This window comes from Cebus imitator, unplaced genomic scaffold (genome assembly GCF_001604975.1).
Source record: "Cebus imitator isolate Cc_AM_T3 unplaced genomic scaffold, Cebus_imitator-1.0 Scaffold17, whole genome shotgun sequence".
Taxonomy (NCBI): domain Eukaryota; kingdom Metazoa; phylum Chordata; class Mammalia; order Primates; family Cebidae; genus Cebus; species Cebus imitator.
In genome coordinates this window covers 3,871,520-3,878,705 of record NW_016107332.1, presented here as the reverse complement: position 1 = coordinate 3,878,705, position 7,186 = coordinate 3,871,520, and the positions used below count along the sequence as shown (strand labels likewise).

At 42.3% G+C, this 7,186-nt stretch overlaps 1 protein-coding gene and 1 pseudogene across 1 annotated transcript in view; one reads left to right on the top strand and one right to left on the bottom strand.

Annotated features, from left to right (window-relative positions):
• Nucleotides 1–7,186, top strand: part of ELOVL6 (ELOVL fatty acid elongase 6) — a 156,064-nt gene that overhangs the window by 14,569 nt on the left and 134,309 nt on the right. The window lies entirely within an intron of this gene.
• On the bottom strand, nucleotides 532–1,056 carry LOC108290085 (annotated as a pseudogene).

The following is a 7,186-nucleotide window of genomic DNA, read 5'->3' as shown; positions in this document are numbered from 1 at the left end:
TTTTTTGAAACATTCCATATACATATATATGGACTTGTTTTTTCTTTTTTTTAAGATGGAGTTTCATTCTGTTGCCCAGGCTGGAGTGCAGTGGTATAATCCTGGCTCACTGCAACCTCCACCTCCTGGGTTCAAGTGATTCTCTTGCCTTGGTCTCCTGAGTAGCTCGGCTTGCAGGTACATGCCACTACACCTGACTAATTTTTATATTTTTAGTAGAGATGGGGTTTTACCATGTTGACTAGGCTGATCTCAAACTCGTGACATTAAGTGACCTCAGCCTCCCAAAGTGCTGGGATTACAGGCGGGAGCCACTGCACCTGAACCCATTCCACTTATATTTAAAAGAATCACTGGCACTCATCCATATTGCTTGTTCTGAATCAGAAATATCCCAACATTCAGAATGCAGAGTGTGATCAGAAAGGGAAAAAGGAAGAATATCACATTGCCTCTTGGCATTGTTTACTTATTTATTTATTTTTACCAGAAACACATGCACTTTATTGAACGCCATTGTAGAAGAGTGTGTGAGGGTAAAGGGTTGATACAGGACTTGGCTGGGGGCAGGGCGAGGAATGGAAGCTGGAGTTCGTGGGAGACAGGTCACGGGCAGAGCCCCTGGCCGGGATGATTCCTCTGGATCTACTGATAGGCTTGCAGAATGAGTATTGAGATGATGATCAGCAGAATGGTCATGATGATACCCAAAATTAGGGCCCAGATGTTCAGGCACTTGGCGGTGGAGGCATAGGCCTGGGCCACAGTCAGGTCGCCAACCACCTTCCTGTCCCTAGACTTCATCGAGTAGGCGAACACTATGAAGCCCAGGCAGCAGGAGTTCATGAAGAGGGTGTTGAACAGGGACCAGACGACATGGTCGGGCACAGAGGTCTCACTTCGGATGTGGATCAGGTGGATGTCGGGGGCGCAGGGTTGTGGGGCGCCCCCAGCACACCCACCTCATGTTCCTTCTTCAGCATCTCATAGTTCGGGGGACAGTCCATGCTGGCGGGAGTGAAGAAGGTTTGGATAGTGTGGTTCATGGTGTCCAGGGAAGACCGGCTGTGGTCAGGTTGCTGGGATGCTTCTCCAGCATTGTTTATTTTTATGATGTGTGGGTGAGAGATGGGTAGGCTATCAGATGTCTCAAAATAAGTCTTCTTGACTGTAGAGGAGGTTATAGATGATAGGATTTCTGTGTGTGCTGATGGTCAGTAGGAATAGTCACCTACTTGTTACATCGCTTTCTTATTCTTTTCTTGGTCATCCACATTCGGGACCTGAGGACTTCTCAGGAAACACCTTTCCCTGACACCTGAAGTGGCTGATTGAAGGTATTTCTACATACTTATCTGAAAGTTCTGTCTTTTCATTAAAGGTTCTTCCACATATTGACCTGAAAGATGAGTTCCTCTATCAGTCGTCCTGTCATCCTAATTGTGACTCTAGCTGTCTTTTATTTCCACTTCTGCATGACTGTCTTAATACTTCTTATATACATTTTGTTCTTTTTAGGCCTTCTTTTCTAAGCCATTTCTCAAATTTTATTTGCAGTCCACTGGTAATCCAACTAGCTACTTCTGAAAAATAAAGTATTAGCCCCTCTTTTTTTTTTTTTTTTTGAGACGGAGTTTCGCTCTTGTTACCCAGGCTGGAGTGCAATGGCGCGATCTCGGCTCACCGCAACCTCCGCCTCCTGGGTTCAGGCAATTCTCCTGCCTCAGCCTCCTGTGTAGCTGGGATTACAGGCACGCGCCACCATGCCCGGCTAATTTTTTGTATTTTTAGTAGAGACGGGGTTTCACCGTGTTGACCAGGATGGTCTCGATCTCTTGACCTCGTGAACCACCCACCTCGGCCTCCCAAAGTGCTGGGATTACAGGCTTGAGCCACCGCGCCCGGCCCCCTCTTTTGGTTTGAACAATTATAACCTACTAGAAACCACTAAGAGATGTATTAAAACTTGCTAAAATTTGGCACTTAGTACATTCAACACAGTAAGTCTATACTAGAGCCTTGCTCTCAGGTAGGGGTAGGAGTGGTGTTCTAATTACATATTCTGCTAAAAAGGTTACCACTAATTTGCTTTGGAACATTGCAAAGTTCCTACTGTACACGACATTCTAGAAAATTTAAGGACACTGTCATCAGTGAATACAGGGTTGCCTTGAATTGTATTTAGTTTTGAATTACTGTTCTTACATTCATATTTACAAAAATACTTTTTTTTTTTTTCAACCTGCATTTTGTGATTCCTGATACTGTGTATGATGCATTACTTTGGTTAGGACTTGGTTCTTTGCCAGCTCTTTGTAATTACTAAATCCTTTTTCCACTGACAAGAGAAAAGTGTGGGGTAGGAAAAAGCTTTAGAAACATGCTCCATGTTTCTAAATCACACTTACCTAGAGAGTTTGTTTTTCCGTGGTATACACATGCACAGGCTTATCTCAGGGAATTCAGATTTAGCAGATCTGTGGGGGTGTCCAGACAAGTGTTACTGTGAAAAATCTTCCCACTTGCCCTAAGTAGAAGCACTGCTCTGTATGAAACTGACTCCATCTCTCATTCTTTGGGTCTGTCTTCTCAAACCATTGATTTCACAGGCTGAACTCTTCCTTAGCTAATCTGCTATACCTACTTTGTCATCTACGTAGGACCAGGACATAGCTCAGCACAAAACTACTCATCTCCCTCTTCTCCTACCTGTAATTTACAACCAATTCCCGTGTGAGCAGGCTGTCAGTTTTGTCCTTGGCATTGACTTCCTTCAGCTCCCCAGGACTACATTTAGTCTCCTAGATTCCTATCTCCCATTGTCTTTCTGAGTCATGGATCTGATCTCATCACCACAGTGGTTAAAAACCTTTCGTGCTGGCCGGGTGCTGTGGCTCGCGCCTGTAATCTCAGCACTTTGGGAGGCTGAGGCAGGTGGATCACAAGGTCAGGAGCTCGAGATGAGCCTGTCCAATATGGTGAAACCCCATCTCTACTAAAAATACAAAAATTAGCCAGGCGTGGTGGCACACGCCTGTAGTCCCAGCTACTAGAGAGGCAGAGGCAGGAGAATTGTTTGAACCTAGGAGGTGGAGGTTGCAGGGAGCTGAGATCATGCCACTGCACTCCAGCCTGGGCAACAGAGGGAGACTCCATCTCAACCTTCAGTGCTTTCCTATTGTTTTAAGGTCATTCAAAATCTGGCACCAAATTCCCTTCTTAATGTTACTTCTTGAAGCAACCCTTGTTCAGTGCCTACTTAATCGAAATTTGAATTCCAAAGCCTTTTTCTCTGCACCCATCTATATCTATTGCTCTTTTTTTTTGTGGTTCGCTGGCACTTGGTTTATAAATAGACAAATATGCACCACGAAAAAAAAAACTAACACCCTAGGATTCAAAAAAATAAATAGATAATATTTTCTTTGAAATCAGTGCTTACCACAGAATTTGGCGTACGCTTGCACTCAATGTTTGTTGAATAGATGAATGCATGCATGCATGCATGGACACACAAGGCTGTTCATTAACTTTCAAATGCATCTGATTATACTGTCCAGCACTTCTTTGTATTTCCTTAAGTGAATCATAGGAGATTGTCCAGTGCCTTAAAATAATTGTACTCTCTTCATCTATCTAACCTCATTTTTAAAAGGAAAACATAGGTGTTTAACATGACTAATTCTTAGTGAATCCATGCTAACTGTTGGGGATTGTTAGTCCTTTTCTAGGTACTCAAACTATCTACTCCAATCAGAGAGAAATGACTTTTTTATTTTATAGTTTTATGTTTATTTATTTTTTATTTATTGAGACAGGGTCTCACTTTGTTGCTCAGGCTGGAGTACAGTGGTGCGATCTCAGCTCACTGCAGCCTCTGCTTCCCAGTCTAAAGTGATCCTCCCACTTCAGCATCCCAAGTAGCTGGGACCACAGGCATATGCCACCACGCATGGCTAATTTTTGTATTTTTTGTAGAGATGGGGTTTCCCCATATTGCCAGGCTGGTCTCCTGAGCTCAAAGCAATCCAGATTGCTGGGATTACAGATGTGCACCACCATGTCTGGACGAGACGACTCTTTAAAAAAAAGACTTCTCTAATGTAGAAGGGAGGATGGAATTGTATGCACAAGAAGAAAAAAACCTGGAAGAAAAACATACTAATGTGGTTAAAAAAAAAAAAAGTTCTGAAAAGGTGTTAAAATGATGGTTATTATTTCTCTTTATTGATGAAAAGAGCCAAACACTGTAAAATATTTGAAGAGATTGATTCTAAGCCAAATATGAGTGACCACGGCCTGAGGTATAACTTCAAGAGGTCCTGAGAACATGTGCACAGGGTGGTTGCTTTATAGCTTGGTTTTATACATCTTAGAGAGACATAAGACATCAGTCAATACATGTTAGGTATGCATTGGTTCTGTCCAGAAAGGCAGGACAACTTGAATTGGAGGGGAGAGGTGGGGGTGGTGCTTACAGCTAGATTCAAAGCTTTTCTGATTGGCAGTTTGTTAAAAGAGTTAAATTATTACGTAAAAACCAGGAATCAGTAGAAAGGTGGGTTAAGATAAGGAGTTGTGGTTCTACATAAGGTTCCTATGTAGATAAGGTCTCATAGGTGACTGCCCTTAGTAGCAAAGAAACATATTTTGGGTTTTTTTTGTTTGTTTCTTTGGTTTGGTTTGGTTTGGTTTGAAGTCATCTAGAGGCCTCAGGGTAAAATATTTTGATTTCCTTCTTTATCTGTGATGTGATGTTATGCCAGATTCAGGTTTGGAGAGATTTTATGATTTGTAGGGTGTGATTTTCCAGACACTTTAGATAGGAATTTGGGCAAGAGGGAAAAAATTGTCAGCGTTTAGTCCTCATCCTTCTGCTGTTCCAGTTTTCTTATTTTTGAGATGAAGTTTCGCTTTTGCTGCCCAGGCTGGAGTGCAATGATGTGATCTCGGCTCACCCCAACCTCCGCCTACCGGGTTCAAGTGATTCTCCCGCCTCAGCCTTCTGAGTAGCTGGAATTACACTCATGCACCACGACGCCCAGCTAATTTTGTATTTTTAGTAGAAATGTGGTTTCTCTGCGGATCCAGAGAGCCTGTTATGTGTGATCTGCTCAGAAGTTCCAGTGATCTGGTTGGGAGCTGGTCCTGAACTCCCAGCTTCAGGTGATTCACCTGCCTCGGCCTCCCAAAGTGCTGGCATTACAGGCATGGGCCACCATACCCAGTCAATTTGATTATTTTTTAATAGGAAAGGATTATAGTTCAAGGGAAGATGATAAAAAACATTAACTTTAGCATTACAACTTTTACATATGGAGGAATGTACCTAATAGGACAAAGGTTCCCTAGGGACAAAAGTCATCTAATCTAATAGAAATAAAAGGCTAAGTGTAAACTCATCCCTAGAGTGAAAAAATAAATAAATAAATAAATAGAATAATTGGCTCAGGGACCTTGTGGCAACCTGGAAACAGTTACCGCACACATACCTGGAGTACACAGTTAACAAGTATCTTCAGTAGTACTGCAGAATGCCTAGGGGATGGTGTCTTGTTTGGAGGTGTTAGAAAGATTTTGATACTCTCTGAAATGAAGTTTAGAAGGGGTGAGTCTGTCTAGTCCAGAGGTCAGGCTCTGTGGATCCAGAGAGCCTGTTACGTGTGATCTGGTCAGAAGTTCCAGTGATCTGGTTGGGAGCAAGATGATGGGTTCCCACAGCACTGCTGGAGAAGCAGATCATGCTGGCCCAGGGCATTTCTTTGAACTCTTGCTTCTTCTAGACTTTGCTTTCTGAAAGGAGAAAGATGGAGAGGATTACCTTTCAGTACACAAAAAATAGATGTTTTGTTTTGTTTTACATTTTATTTCATTTTCTCTCCTCTCCTCCTTGTTTTACATTTTAGTTACCCTGTAGTTGATCAGGTTAACTAGGATCTAGGAAGCTGGCTTAGATCTAGGAAGACCTGGCTTTCCATCCCAGTCTTTCTCTCCATTGTCTATGTCCCTAGAGGTTAGAGGAGAACGGCTCAAAATCATATGAAATGCAGTTTTAATTTTATTTATTTATTTATTTAGACAGGGTCTCATTCTGGTTGCCCAGGCTGGAGTGAAGTGGCACAATCTCAGCTTACTGTACCCTCAACCTCCCACGTTCAAGTGATTCTCCCACCTCAGCCTCCTAAGTATCTCGTATTACAGGCACACACCACCATACTCAGCTATTTTTTTGTATTTTTAGTAGAGACAGCATTTCACTAAGTTGCCCAGGCTGGTCTTAAATTCCTGGAGTCAAGCAATCCACCCGTCTCAGCCTCCCAGAGTGCTGAGATTACAGGTGTGAGCCATTGCACCCGGATTTAATTTTATTTATTTATTTATTTATTTTTGAGGCTGGGTTTCACTCTGTCTCCCAGGCTGGAGGACAGTGGCACAATCATAGCTCACTGTAACCTCAAACTTCTGAGCTCAAGCAATTTTTCCACCTCAGCCTCCCTGGTAGCTAGCATTACAGGCATGCACTACCACACACAGCTAAATTCTTAGATTATTTGTAGAGACTGAGTCTTGCCATGGTGCCTGGGCCGGTCTTGAACTCCTGGTCTCAAGTAATCTTTCTGTCTTGGCTTCCCAGAGTGCTAGGATTACAGATGTGAGCCACCACACGTGACCTTGGAATATAGTTTAAAAAAAAAATATCTCTGTAAACAATTCTTTGACATTTTTTAGTTCTATCCTTTATCTAAATTTAGACAAAATTTCATTCTTAAGTTATAGACAAATTAAATGATTATTTCTGGATGTAAGAAAACAAGGTATAGGCCAGGTACAGTGGCTCATGCCTGTAATCCCAGCACTTTGGGGATGCTGAGGCCATGAGGCTGGGAGGATTGCTTGGGTTTAGGAGTTTGAAACCAACCTGGGCAACATAGTAAGACTTCGTCTTGCTTTGCAAAAATAAAAATTAAAAAAGATAATAATAATTAGCCAGGTTTGATAGCTGCTTGTAGTCTCAACTATTTGGGAAGCTGAAGCAGGAGGATTGCTTGAGCCTGGGAGTTTGTGTGTGTGTGTTTGTTTGTTTGTTTTCTTCAATATTCTTGTGGCAGAAAGTTTGTGGGTTTTTTTAACTTTTTTTTTTTTTTTTTCTAGATCATCCAGTAGCTATGAAGGTCTGCCCTCTTTT